At 48.0% G+C, this 15,042-nt stretch overlaps 1 long non-coding RNA gene across 1 annotated transcript in view; it reads left to right on the forward strand.

Annotated features, from left to right (window-relative positions):
• Positions 1-10,425, forward strand: part of LOC148109253 (uncharacterized) — a 45,787-nt gene extending 35,362 nt beyond the window's left edge. The window contains exons 3-4 of the long non-coding RNA XR_015726005.1: positions 4,970-5,096; positions 9,841-10,425. This is a non-coding gene — a long non-coding RNA (uncharacterized LOC148109253). The remainder of the gene's footprint in view (positions 1-4,969; positions 5,097-9,840) is intronic.
• The last annotated feature ends 4,617 nt before the right edge of the window (positions 10,426-15,042 follow it).

The raw sequence follows: 15,042 nt of genomic DNA on the forward strand, positions 1-15,042 counted from the left end.
TTCATCATGCCAAAGTTGAGCAATCCTGGGCTAGTAAGAAAGCTGGGTGCAAATTCCAGCTGTCATTTATAGCTGTGTGACACTGGGCAAGTCACTTACTTCTCTGTGTTTGTTTCCACATCTGTAAAATGAGGGTGATAACAACAGTCAGTACCCCATAAGGCTGTTGTGAGCATTAAATGGGTTCATAGTATGTCTAGTGTTCAGATCAGTGACCAGGCCATAGGGAAACCCTATCTAGGACTTTGTACTGGACAAGCCCTCATTAGAATCACTCAGATGGTCATCACCCAGAAGAGTCATAGCTCTTCCCCCAAGCACTACCCCATCCCCAGATAAGTCCTCTCTTCTCTGGGCTACACATGTCCCTTCTCTTCAACTGACTCAGCTCCCGGATACTTTACCCTGCTGGTCTCTTTTCTGGAAGGATTCTAATACATGGGTATTAAAAGTAAGCCTCCCACAACTTGATGTCCTGAAAGTACAGAGGCCACACTGTTACCTTACTCTGCTAGATGAACCCTTTGATGGCTGTGTCTAGGTGGGGTTGGCTTTTACTAAAGGGGCTTTGTGCTGCAGTTGGCTGCTTCTACTCTGACCAACTGGGATTTCCCTGCCATTCTTCCACAGAGGAGGAGTCCCAAGGTGGAGAATGTTCTGGGCAGAAATCACAGAGAACAGGGCTCTCCCATGACAAATGCTGTATCTAAAAAGAGTTTCCCACTTGGCCTGAAAATTCAGTAGAACAAAACTCTGCTTCCTTTGAGGTTATATGCAGTGTTGCTGAACTGGAAAGAACCTCACAGAAAAGCCATGTCACCAAGAAGGAGACCCTGACACCTGCATGCCTTATTCCTCCCCTCCTCTCTCCTCCCCTCCTAGGTTGGGTCCTTGGTCTGCTTTACTGTTTTTATCATTTCCTAACACCTCAGAGAATAGCCTTTTCTAGAAACAGGAGCTCATAAAAGATTTCCCTCTGTCTAATAGCATTATCTCCCAGCAGGCGAGAGAGCAGCTGTTTGACACAGAGATAGCAGACCCTGCTATTGCAAATAGCAGGAGCAAGTTCACTTTCAAACTTTCTGAAGTCTTGGGGGAGCCCACCTAAGCGTTCATCCCATAGGCTTCTGGGTCTGTTAAACTGTCATGGCTTCATTTTGGTCCAATTAACCTCGCACTGGGCTAACTGCTGCCCTTCACTGTGTGTGGGCAGCTACCACTGATTGCAGGTGCGGTGGTGGGCAGGGAACGATGGACCCTCACTGGTGTGTTACAGGAGAAAATGTTACCCACGTCCTCCAAGCGCGAGGGAACAAACAACCCGGCTGAGGCATGCTGCTCAGAAGGGCCCGGTCCACCCAGAAGTCTTCATCAAAGCCACATCAAGTGAAAACTTTGAACGTGAATGAGATTTGCTAGCTTGTTTTATGTTGTTGGTTGCCTTCTAATTACGGAATATTTTGAATGGCTGTTAATTTCGGCTCCCTGTGATCAGGCAAAGTCTGAACCAGTTTCTTTTGTCCAAAGAAGTCTTTTTTAAAAACCCAGTTTTCTTTGGGTATCTTCTACTCTAAACCCATGCTCTCTGTGTAAGGCTGCCCCAGCCCCTGCCCCCCCCCCTCCCCGCCAGCCGGGCCCACAGCTTTTCTGTGGGAGACCCAGAGCCTGTCGTTTCCTTTCTCACTCAGCGTCCTTTTGTGGTATCCTCCACATCCAGGATGAAGCTCTTCTTCGCACACGTCTGAATGGTGGTTTTTAACTTGAGGGCTCTGGTTTGTAAGTGGATGACGGGAAATGGCAATTTAGAAGCATCAACGGGGAGCTGAGAGCCTTTGACCCAGCTATTCATATTATAGTTGGGGAATCAGGACCCAGATTCCAAGCTGGGTTCTGCAGGACCCTGGGGATCTCGGGAGGTTAAGGGAAAGGAGATGGTAAGAGAGGCTGAGCAAATCCCAGCCCCCCTTCCTTTTCAACCGAGCACCTCCACTTTGATTTTTAATTTTTCAAGTTTAACATTTATTTAGAAAAAGGCAATGATCATAAAGGTACAGGTCAGTGAGGTTTTACAAACTGCGCACACCTGCGGAACCAGCACAGCTCCAGAAATAGAACATCTCCGGGCCCCCAGGAGCCCCCATGCTCCTTTTCAACTGCCTCTGAAAGGGGAGCCCCTCTCCTGACTTCTCATAGTATCTCATTGATGTATTTTATATATCAGGGCCCTGCAGAGATTTTTTTTTTCACTTTTTATTTTAAAATAATTACAGACTCACAGGACGTTACAAGGAGAATACAGTGAGGCATTCTTTTTAGATGTTCAAACAATTCTTTTTTAAAATAGAAGTTTAAAAACCAGTGGTGCCATAGAAGCAAATGGATGGGTTTTGGAGTCAGGCCTCATGGGATTGAATCCGAATTCTTTTCCTTACTAGCATGTGACCCAGTGTGTCCCTCAATAGTCCTGAGCTGCAGAGAAGGTTCATTCTACTTTCCTGCTGTGGGGAGGGTCCGGACCAGGGTGGGACAGTGTGTGAGCGTGTAAAGGATAGGGCACGGCGGGAAGGCAAGGCCTCTCCGCGGCTCTGAGTGCAGAGCTGGCTAGAGCACGGTGCCCAGCAGTAGCTTTGTTGGGTTTCCAGTCAGGTATCACTGAGCACTCAGGACCCCGGCTCTTCAGCCTTCCTCGGCCTTCCACACATGCAGCAGCATCTCCCTGGAGCTATTTGGGCAAGTGGGGTGTGGGGGAGTTGCAGCCTGGGCAGGAAGGCTGGGAAGGGCCGGCCAGGCAGGCCCAGGAGGCGTGTCCCTCTCAGACTACTCAGGCCGGGCCTACCCTCGGTCCCTCAGCTTTGGGCTGGCCACTGCGATATCAGCCCTGTTCACGTGCCACCTGGAATGGCCACCCACCCCCGCCCCCATTCAGTAGGGTGTGCCTCCCTCCTCATTAAAGGAGAATTCCCACTGTGGATGAGTGACAAAAGACAGCCTCAAGGAGTGCCCTTACTAAATCCGAAGGAATCTGACCTCTCATTATCGGGAGGGGAGCTGAGGGCGACTCTTGGCCTCCTGGCCCTGAGTCATCCCAGGGAAGACAAGACAAGCCCACATGACCCATCTCAGAGGCCTGAACCCGGGCAGACAGGTGCCTGGAGCCACCCAAGAGATAAAATCTGGGCTGGCCGGATCCACCAGTGGCTAACAATGGACAAAGTCTGTCCGCTTTGCCCACCTCGGGCATTACCGGCCATACCTCCAGACCAGAAAAGGGGATGCATATAGAGCAAGCACTTTGTTCCTCCGGGAGCCTGCCATCTTTCTGGCTTCAAAACGTGGCACCTACCAGTGTCCCCTCTGGAGACCAGCATGAGGCCCAGGCTGCCTTTGAGACAGCTACGCAATTCTGGGAAAAAGCCCCTGCCTCTTTCCTTCCTTGGCAGTTAAGCTTTCCAGGACATCTTAGGGTGCAGTGTTAAGCCTAAAGTCGGGGGGCTTTGGGGCAAAAGGAGTGAGGATGTTGATGGTGATGATGAGAGTAATAGCGATAATAGGATGGTTGGGGAGCTGGCGAGCAACATAGGAGAGGGGCCTGGTCCTGGGAAGTAGCCTCAGGTGGCCCGGACGCCCAGCTATAATGACAGGTATTGCTTATTAGATGCCTGTATGAACCATGCATCGCTCTGAGAGCTTTGCATGCATGGTGTCATTTAATCCAGTAACCCTATGGAGGTCATTATCATAATTATGATGTCCTTTAAGTGACTTGCCGAAGGTCATGTAGCTGGTGAGTGGCAGGGGCAGAACATGACTGAAGTCCCCTTCTTCCTTCTCCCTCCTGGCCCCTTATCCACCACACAGAGACTCTCAACCTTCCTAAATTTTTCTTCTTGGAAAGTGTTTATTCTTTTTTTTTTTTTTTAAAGATTTTATTTATTTATTTGACAGAGATAGAGACAGCCAACGAGAGAGGGAACACGAGCAGGGGGAGTGGGAGAGGAAGAAGCAGGCTCATAGCGGAAGAGCCTGATGTGGGGCTCGATCCCATAACACCGGGATCACGCCCTGAGCCGAAGGCAGACGCCTAACCGCTGTGCCACCCAGGCGCCCCGGAAAGTGTTTATTCTTAACTGCCGGCTACCCCTGTTGCAAGTGACTGACACCTGTCAAAGCGTAAGGTGTTACTCCCCTCAGGGGTGTCCTGTTTCAGTAAGAGCCTGGGTGATACAGCAGCGACCAACGTTTCTGTAGAGCTGTGGTTCTCAAGGTGAGGCTGCGGGCGCTGTGGTTTGCAGACACCGTTCACGTACATGATTTCCTTGCTTTATTGCAGCACTTCTCTGACGTCAGAGGGTGTTGGAACCGCCCGGGGGACTTGTGCCAACACAGATTGCTTGCCCACAACCCAGAGTTTCTGATTCTGAAGGCCTGGGGTGGGAGGGCCTGAGCATTTGCATTTTAAACGATTTCCCAGGTGGGGCTGATGCTGCCATTCTGGGGACCACACTTGGAGAACCCCTGCCTTGCAGCAATCCTGTAAGATGAGAAGAGCAGGCATCATTGTTTCCATCTTTTAGATGAACACGTTGATGTGCAGGGAGGTTAGGGGACTTGTGATCGGGTGACAGAGTCATCAAAAAGCATGGGAGGGCCTTTAACCCACATATACATATACCTGTATATGTGACATCTTGTACCCCTCAGCACTACTTCTCCACAGGGCTGTGCGGGGCTGAGATGTCTGCAGTGATGATCCCTCCAAGTTATAGGAGGCTCTCCTGGGTCGTCTGGGGGACCACAAGACCTGAGTGCCCCTGGCTCTTCATCGGTGCATCGCTGCATTGGTGTCTGCGAAGGCACCGTCCCTGGTGAGGGGACCTGGGCGGGAAGAGCCAGACTTCAAAGTGCACATCCACAGGCGTGCAGACGTGTCACATGCATCCACACCTTTACCTCGTCTTTTCTCTAACAGCTGACAGCAAGACCGGGCCAGCAGGACACGAGCCTTGTCTCAAGTGGAGAAGGCAAGGGTCTCAGACGGCTGCCACGCCCAGAGCGGCTTTCAAGGCTTTCGAGACTTGCTCCTGGCAGAGCTTTGGGTAAGTATGAGTCTGATGGTCCAGAAGTGGCTGCACGAGCCCTGCGGTTATGAGCAGTGCTGTTTCCCACAATGTGTCCGGTGCCCAGGCGCCGTCCGCTAATGGTGGTACTAAGGCCAAATGCAGAAGCAAACGCAGACCCACACGTTTAACCCCGCACGAGCGATTTCGTTTCAGCAAGGCCAGACATAACCTAAGAGCCATAACGTTTAAGAAGTTTCGATTACATTTCAAATCTAGCTTATATTTAGTTTGGGCTCAGTCAAGAAACATAGTGAAAATAATTTAAATCGACACTAAGAGGCTTGAGAGTTTGCTGTTGTTGTTTGTTTAAACAGAGAGACATACTTTTTACGCTTAAGAAATGTGCCATTCAGGGACGCCTGGGTGGCTCAGTCGGTTAAGCATCTGTCTTCGGCTCAGATCATGATCCTGGGGTCCTAGGATTGAGCCCCATGTTGGGCTCCCTGCTCAGTGGAGAGTCTGTTTCTCCCTCTTCCTCTGTCCCTCCCCCTCCCCCTGCTCATGTTCTCTCTCTCTACAAAAAAAAAAAAAAAAAAAGGAAATGCTCTATACATACTTCCCCTTTAAGGCCCTGATAACTGTGTGTTGGGATCTTTAGAAATGGAGAAGGCAAATCCCGAGTGCCATGGCTTTTCTTCGAGAGGTGAAATTGAGTTACAAGAACATGATGAGAAGCTTTGATGAATGGAACCAAAAAACATAAGTCATAATAAATGAGAGTAAAAAGGTATCAAAAGAGAAAGAAAGAAATGTTTCCACAGAGCAGCCCGTGGCCTGGCAGGGTGAAGGGTTACCGGCCCCCCAGGGGCCGGGGTCAGAAGTATTACAGCTGGATGTCAAGGAGAAACTCAGCAAGTCTTGCTGGCCCGGTGGAAAGAGCATTAGATCTAATAATGGCATGTTTGCATGGTAGCCTCTGCTCTATCATTTCCTAGTCATGTGACTTAGGACAGCTCATAGAGCTTCTGGGCCTCAGTTTTACGATCTATAAAATGGGGATTATACTCCATAAAGTGCTTCTCCACTTTTAAATGAGATCATGTAGATGAAAGCCTGACTTATCTGTGAAGTGTCATACAATGTTCATCTTCATTGTTTTCTCCCCCCAGCTTTATTGAGATATAATTGATGTATAACACCGTCTAAGTTTAAGGTGTACAAAACAGTACTGATTGTATACACAGTGTGTGTATACACACATGTATATTGCAAAATGATCACCACCGTATGGCTAGTTAAAACACCCATCATGGGGCACCTGGGTGGCTCAGTTGGTTAAGCGTCTGTCTTTGGCTCAGGTCATGATCCCGGGGTCCTGGGATGGAGCCCCACGTTGGGCTCCCAGCTCAGTGGGGAGTCTGCTTCTCTCTCTCACTCTTCCTCAGTGCTTTCTCTCTCAAATAAATAAATAAAATCTTAAAAAAAATAAAGAATAAATAACACATCCATCACGTTACACAGTTACAACTTTTTGCATGTGTGGCAAGAACTTTTAAAATCTACTCTCTGAGCAACTTTCAAATATATGATAAAGTACTATTAACTATAGTCACCATGCGGTACATTACATCCCCAGAACTTACTCATCTTATAACCGGAAGTCTGTATTTTTTGACCACCTTCATCCATTTCCCACCCCCACCCTTGGCAACCACCAATCTGTTCTCTGTTTCTGTGAGTTTGGTGTTTTTGATTCCACTTAAGTGAGATCATACAGAATTTGTCTTTCTCCCTCTGTATTATTTTATTTGTCCATTTTAAAAGCTTTTGTTGGCTGCCCCACCAGCTTCTGTACTTCTGCTCTTCTCTCTCACTGCCCTTCCACCACACTCACAGAGCAGGACCAACCACTCGGTCCCTACAGCCATGAGGGGTCAGTTCTATGGAAGCCACTTTCCAGGGCTCTCCAAGGGAGGGTAGATTTTATCTTGCTAGACCTGGGCGGGGCCTTGGCAGTCTTCTGGTCCAATACCTCCTGTGAGAGATGAGGAAGTGAAACCAGAGACCCTGGACGTGACCTTCTAAATGCCACAAGGGAGTTAGTGGCAAGCCAGGAATGTACTCTCTGGGATTCTTTTTCAATAAATTCTTTTCCCCATTCTTCCTGTTATACACAAGAATGGAAAAAGGTGCCAAATTTTCTGGGGGCTCAAGATCCCTTTGTCAGAGATTGAAGTGCACAGAAAAACCAGAGAACCCTGTCTGGCAGGATGGAAGATGCCAGTCAGGACTCATGTCGTGTCCAAGAATGGAGGGCAAGATGGCAGAGGGTAGACGGGAATGAGCCACTGGAACTGTTCCAAGTCCTTAGAAGCTTCAGAATGAAGACTGAGGTATTTCTGTTAAGGATATTCTGAGAAGGGGCCCCTGGATAGCTCAGTCAGTTGAGTGACGGGTTCTGGGTTTCCGCTCAGGTCCTTATCTCATGGGTCGTGACATTGAGCCCCATGGTGGGCTCTGCGCTCCGAGGGGAATCTCCTTGGGGATTCTCTCCTTCTGCTCCTCCCTGACTCACTCATGTGTGTGCTCTCTCTCTCTCCCAAATAAATAAATCTTTTTTTTTTTTTTAAGGATATGCTGAAAAGACTGTCCTTCTCTTGGTAGAAAAGCTCATTTTTTTCTTCTATTTATATCCATTAAAAGGTAATTTCAGAGGATCACTTGTGGGGAGGAGGGGAGGCCTTCCAGAAGAAGAAGGGCCTGTGAGGAGCAAGAAAGAGTGAGTCATTCTAGAAAATCTGAGGGGCCCAGGGTAGGGGGAGGGGCCAAGGATCTGAAACCGGAAAGGTTGGCCCTCCTTAGTCACAGGATGTGTCAGTCATTTCAGCTTGGTACATGGCAGTGAACCTACAAGAACTTTTCTTTCACACTGGAATCAGGAACCTAAGCCTTAGGATGTAGTGAATTTAAGTAAAAATTCTTTGGCTGGAAATTGAAAGAAAAGTGAGTTAAAAGGATAATCACGTTTAGAATATGTAGAATCCAGAGAGGGTAGGCCAGGCATTACCTTATGAGAGAAGGATTTAATTTTTTTTTTTGAATTTGTAAACCATTCTATCAGAAATCTGTGTGTGGTGCACGCTGCTGTGTGAAATGTTGTAATGGTAAATAGTTTTAGCTAGCCAAAGATGGAGATATTTATCAGAAACACAAAAACTGTCTAAAGCACTTTTTGAGACCATACAGTTGGAAGCCTAGAGTTGGGTTGTAATCAGAGGGGGCCAAGTCAAGAGATTATTGGTATTTAGAAGACTCTCCAGAACTACGGGATATATTAAATATAAAACATGTCTCAATTCTGGATGTAGATTTATGGGCCCAGGGGTGACTCTTAACTTCATTCCAGCTGATTTCCGATACATGTGAGGCATAGAGTTTGGCTCATAGCGGACAATTCAAGTACTGTTTGTTCTTCAATGTATCTTCAAGCTTCTGGAACTAGCCTGTCATCTAGGTGGTCAATGTAATGAAACTGAGTTATCCTCATGGGGCAGATGCTTGATCATCCAGCCACACCCCAAGTATAAAGGCAGGGAGAGAAACTTACGCATGATTCACACCACTTATCTATGACTCTTTTCTTAAATTGTGCCTTTATTTCCACTAAATAGCTCTGCAGTGGCTCAAATCTGTCACTCTGTGGCACCCAAAGCAGTTCAGGCATGGAAAAGAAAGGCTGTTTCTGTTTACTTTTCAAACCACATGCCCACGTGAATCGGGAAGCCTGTTTATTTCCATGTTCACATGAGAAATGCTCTCCTTCCCCTGGCGGCCTCAGCTCCACATGTTCGGGTCGTCTGTATCATGGTACGCAGGTGCAAGCACGTGAGTCCCATCAGAGCATGTTAATGCCAACAAGACCTGGCTCTGAGGAAGCCGCTTAGGAAATCTCTCCAAGTTTCTACAACCCAGCCATTTGCCTGCATTAAAACAGCCTGGACGTGCATAGTCCTCTTCAACATCTTCCAAGTGTCCCCTAAGCGGCTGCCGTGGAGGCCATGAGTCCGGAGGAAACTCACCGCCTTCATCGCCTCCATAACCCTTCCTACCAGCGAGGAGCCTGCCCCTCCAGGTCTCCAAGTCTTCTGTGAGGCTCTTCGGGAAGTGGGCACAGCTGCCCTCTCCATTAACTTGAATCAGCTGTTCCTTCTGCATCAGGTGAACTCCCTTTTCACGTTGAGACCAAATGACTCAATTTCTCGTAGGCAGGGAGTTAGTCCCTGACTAATTTGTATGCACTAATTTGGTAAATGCGAAGATTTGCTAAAAACCTCAGGCCTGACACACCCTGGCAGACGATGGGGGCAAGAAGGCCAAATGCCGATCTGATGGATGCCCCTTAAGAGGCAAAGAAGCCAAGCTTTACTGCAAGGTGGATGCAGCCTTTATAACTGGCTGATGACTGTGTCTCCCTCTGAGCACCCAGGGTATGGGACAGGGTGGGACAGAAATGACAGGTAAGTTCATCTCATAGGCCACATCTCAAGAGCCGCTAATGGCCACTTGAGCAACTTCTGAAGAGGGATTGTGGGGCTTCGTCCAGGCTCCCAGGAAACAGATCTGTGATTGTCTGGTTGGGTCTGCTGTGGGCTCAGGGTGAAGGAGCAAGAGTGTTGGGCATCCTGGGTAGGTTACCTTACACAATAGGCAAGAATGTTCCTGATCAATTTTTCCATCAGGGAAGCCAGATCAAATTTAACTTGGCCTCCAACCTCCACAGGTTGGCCCAACATCCAACACCCCTGAAAGAAGCTCCTTGAGGCTGCCTCGAAAAGAAGTCAGGCTCCAATCGGGGACGCGCCTTGGAGAGCTGAGGAGATTCCTTAAGCTGTTGTGGCTTCCACAAGCTTGCTACTTGGGGCACCCACCGTCCGTTTCTACAGTGGGATTGGCAGTAAGTGCTTTAACTCGATGGGGAATTGATTACTAATTTGCTTGTTTGGAGGAATGAGGCAGAAGGGAGGAGCTGAGGAGACCATGCCTTACTCAGAAGCTGGTCATGGGGGAAGAAAAGTGCTCTTTGTCCCGTGGCAGCTCTGGAACGGAAAGAAAAGCAGGTCAAACGCCTGGGGCCTGTGTACATGCTGCCCTCTCCCACCCCCGACGGACAGGTGATGGAGGGGGTGGGCAGGAGAGAGGGAGGTGACAGGAGACTGGACAGGTGGGAGTCCTGTGTGATTTTTTTTTTCTTTTAACTGCATTGACCATGGCTTCTAACTTTGATAAGGCGCCGATTAATGGGAAATATTGATAATTTGAGTATATATGTGGCAATAAAGGGAGCTGACTCACAGTTTTGGGCAAAGAGGACATCCACGTAGGTATGAAAGTATCCGCTTCGCGTATAAAGACTTTGCTTTTCCTTCTGTAGAAATAACTCCTAATTCTATAAATCTATAAATCTATGGAAATGAACTATAACATGCTAAAGGATTTTCTTCTGGTTTATTTTTTGTTTGTGACTATTGTGGCAGCTAAACTGATTTCTAATTTCTAAATCGCAAAAGTGTCTATCCCTATCAAACTCCCTTTTTTCCCCCCACCATTCTATATTCCTTCAAAGACACTGGGGACATTGCCCAATTAAGTCTTCAGGATAAATTCCTTCCATGGCCCCAATATGCTTTAAAGAATGAGGAGAAACAAAATATGCTCATTTTCCTTGGAAAATTAGCTGGGGCTATTTTATGAATTGAAACTCTTAAAATTAAATCATTTCATTTGAAAGAAGCCAGAACACATATTCATTCTCGATGCTTCCTGCCTCTTGGTGGGATGGTAGACGTTTCCAGAAAACTGCCTTGCCAAAGTTCCACAAGTCTGGTCTTTAAACCTGTTTTCCAAGCCTGCCCTCCAGTTGTTTGTGGAGAAACATGCCTTTCATGGTAAATGGAAACATACCCAGTGTCAAGTTCCATGCTCTTAGTTCTAAAATTAGAAAGTATTGCGGGGAGGGGTGGTGTGGTGACGAGTGTAGGACTGATGGTAGTTACTCGGAAAGAAACTCAAATTAGATGGGATTGTACAGATTTTGTAATATGTGTTTTCTTTTATTTTTCTCATAAAAGTCAGAGACTTTCGTAAGAAGAGCAAAGGGGGGATGTGCTCTCAGGGAGAGAGTGAGGAGAGAGCTACGGTCCTTCATTTACAGTTTATGTTAAAATAGGAAGCTCTGCCCCCTGCCCCAATTCCTCCCACCCCCTCAATACTGTAGTTCTCTATTTTCTCTTTATTTTTCTTCTAAAAGCAAAGAGCAATGGATGGATAGATGGACAGCCAGACAGATAGGTGTGTGTGTGTGTGTGTGTGTGTGTGTGTGTGTGTGTGTGTGTGTTTAACCTTGGGAAATTTCTAAAAATTTGCTGTTCTGCCTCTGAATTTTCTCTGACGGTCTTCTCCTGTCTTCTTTGCCCCAGTGCACCTGTCCCCAGGACACTGGGTGTCTTGACCTTTCTGAGTTTCTGAGCAAAACTATGATGGTGAGTGTCCCAGCTACCAGAGCCAGAGGTGAGATAGGAGAGAAGAAGGGGCTGGTGTCCAGGAACGTCCTCCTGCTGGGGCTAATACATGGTTTTCTTTTCCCTTTGGCTCTACCAGGAGGGGAGGAAGTAAGTAGGATAGGTCCTTGCCCTCAGTCCCAGGTAACATGATCAGTTTAGCCTGCCAATCAAATCAGGGTTCTGCCAGACCCATTCTATGCCTGCTGGTTTGTTCACTTCCTCCTTTGTTTAGGTCTTAGGTCCTTTTATCTAAATGTGAGCTCTCCTCTTCATGTCTGCCATGATTAGACAGCCTTCTGGAGCACAGGGACTTGGCTTTATTTCTCCAAGTCTGTCTTCAGGGTTTGATGCAGTGGCCAGTACATAATGAGATTTCAACAAACATTTGTTTTGTTTATGAAACAAATACTTATTTATGAAAGAGAGAGAGAGAGAGAGAGAAGGAGCAGAGGGGAGGGGCAGAGGGAGAGGGAGAAGCAGACTCCCCCTGAGCAGGGAGCCCAATGTGGGCCTCAATCCCAGGACGCTGGGATCATGACCTGAGCCAAAGGCAGACGCTTAATGACTGAGCCGCCCAGGCGCCCCTCACCAAGCATCTGAATGAGCACATTCTCTTTAGCACAATTACTGATGCCCAGTATGTACAAGGCCCGTACCTAGGACTGCGTGTGCCAGAGGGGGAGGAGTGCCCTGGTGACTCGGCACCCACACCGTGCAAGGTCCTAGTCAGGTGAGGGAGAGGAAAGACATCTACCGTGGCGCTCGAGGCAGAAACGACACCTGCCGACAGGTGCAGACGGACGTTGGCGCACACACGTGCACGTAGTAATAAAACGCCTGTTTGTTCAGTGTACATGTTTTCAATCTAAGATTTCTGAATGGTGTTTCAGGTTTCTAGCCTCCATACTTCCCACATCAGCCAAGCCGCTTTAGAAGCTGCACTTTGATGCGTCCCTTCTCTCTCCAGTCTTTGTGGGGGCTTTGACTTGAATCTGAAACACATTCCCCTTGCCCCCGCCCCGCCCTGATTCTGTGGCTCCTCTTCCTCATTTCCTGCAGCCCTTGGCAGGGGATACTTAGCCCGCAGCTCTAGAGGCAGAGGTCTTCTGATGAGCAAAGGTGTGCTGTTTGCAACAATGGGTGGTGGTTGGAGCAAAACAGCCAAAATTAATCTCGGGTGGGCATGGGCTTTGTTCTGGAGAAATCCCTCACTACTGTGACCTGTAGAGCAAAGGGATTTGAGGACAAGATTTGCAGCCTGGCTCGGGAGGAAGAGTGCGAGAGGAGTGGGATGGAGGGAGGAGGTCACATTTACTCTCACAAAAAGAAAAATCCAGAAGGCCCAACGGACTTCTGTTGGTTGCTAGCTGGTGGTGGTGAAGGCAGGAGGGCAGGAGGAGAGGCCGGGGTCTGGTTTGGAGCTGCTGGAGGAGCCGGAAATCATGGGTGGAGTTTGCTGCTTTGTTTCAAACAATTAAGATGATGTTGCCAAAGGGGGAAAGTTTGAAATCTGAAACTTGTGGCAGAAGTTATTCTGCAATTCTCCATTCATTTGACATTAAAATGTGAGGTAAATAAACACCCTTGCTAGTTTGGAAACCTAGTAACACAGGAGGTCCCAGAGGCCCGATGGGGCCACCTGCATCTGGATCCGCCCTCCCCCCCCCCCACGTCTCTATTCTAATGGCTGATTTGTGTCCAAGGAGGGAGGGCACGAAGTGACTTTTGTGCCCTGTGTCTGGGCTGAGGAAGGGGGGCTGGGGAGAAGGGTGGTGGTGAGGCTTTTCTCCAGCCTGGCCCTGGAATGTGGCCTCAGGCAGTGAAGCCTTTTGAGAAACTAGGGAAAGCTACAGACTTGCCTTGGTGCTCACCCCCCACACCGAGCATGCGCATAGGAATGTATACAGGGGCTTCCTGGCCCCCCTGAGCCCACCCGTGGGTCCCGAGCACTTTGTAATTCCTTTGCTCCCAAAGATGTGCCCTCACTTCACCTCCAGAATCAACTCTGAGTCCTCATCACGGTGTTCGGACTTGCCACGCCACGGCAGGGCCCCAACCGCCCTTCCCAGCCCCTCCTGTAGCCCATTTGGTGCGGCCATGCGCAGGCTTGGGGCTGCTGTTCTGCCACTTGCTCTCCTGTCCCAGCCCCAGCCACCTCTCACTTCGCCTTTGCAATGCACTGCTTGAACGAGGGCTTCCCCAGCCCTTTCGGCTGCAAGTATATGCTCTTCTTAACAATTTCCAAGTGCCTGGACTTTAGTGTAGTCATCATCTGGTGCTGGCTATGATTTCACCTTCTATGTGTCACCTGATATCTACCCAGGCCCACGGAGGATAAGTCCCTAGAGGGCAGGCAGTGTCCCCCGCCCACCATGTGTCCCTAGGTTGAATAGTACTTAGGGTCCAGGATAATGCCCAGTTTTGAGGTTTGAGGGGCTTAGGAAATGTGGGAGAGAATAAATGATAAGGGTAGAAAAATCTCAACCACCTGAAGATTGGCAGGGAGCTGGGCAGGGATGGGACTGTTAACTACTGATGCCTAGAGTCCTACAAAGATGGGGAGGGGGCTTGGCTGTATGTGCTGGCAGACCTCCCCCCACCCCCACCCCCCAGCAGAGCCCCAGACCCTGACACCCTGTGCAGGACCAAAAAAGAAAGGGAAAACTCACAGGATGCAAGATGATATGAGATGGATTTTTAAAAAAATGACAATATACATATCTTTGCATATGGCATTGAGTGAAAAGTTTTCTGGAAAAAACTACTGTCGTTCATATTTCATGGGAAGCTCCAGGCCTTTATAGCATTTTTGACTCTTCCAGTCTCCCTCTCTTTTTCTTAAACCAAAGGGTTCTTTGCTCTTTACCAAACAATTTAGGCCTTGTTCTCATTTTTCACTTGGGATATTTAAAATGCTCTCGGGAAACAGTCCTACCATTCAGAAATTCCAAATATATCCGCGAGCCTTTATTATTCTTCAAGGTTACAGGAATTTTCCTTGGAAACTGTTTGAACTTGAGTGGAAGTTTTGCCTTTCACATCTCCTCTTGCTTTTAAAATGAGTTTGGTAAATTGAAGTCTCTGAACTTGTATTTACTTATTTGTTTATTTTGCCACAGTTAGTCTGTCTACATATGCTTTGTCATGAAAAAACAAACAAGCAGAAAGTGATTCCAGGCCCTCCCCCTAAATTTCCTTCTAACAATTAACCCAGTGAGATATTACAGTGTGTCGTTCGTTACCTTCAGCACGAAGCTGGTATTGACATTAACAGATGAAGCCAACTGAACATAAAAAAAAGACGTCTTTTGGCATCTCTTTTAACAATCTGAACAAAACCTCGAAAGCCATTGCATCTTCCGATCCCAACTTTGTAAATGAGACCCCTGAATATGCCAGCTTTTTGTGCCAAGACTCTGGTC

This window comes from Ursus americanus, chromosome 11 (assembly GCF_024610735.1).
Source record: "Ursus americanus isolate L20-20 chromosome 11, mUrsAme1.1.p, whole genome shotgun sequence".
Classification (NCBI taxonomy): Eukaryota; Metazoa; Chordata; class Mammalia; order Carnivora; family Ursidae; genus Ursus; species Ursus americanus.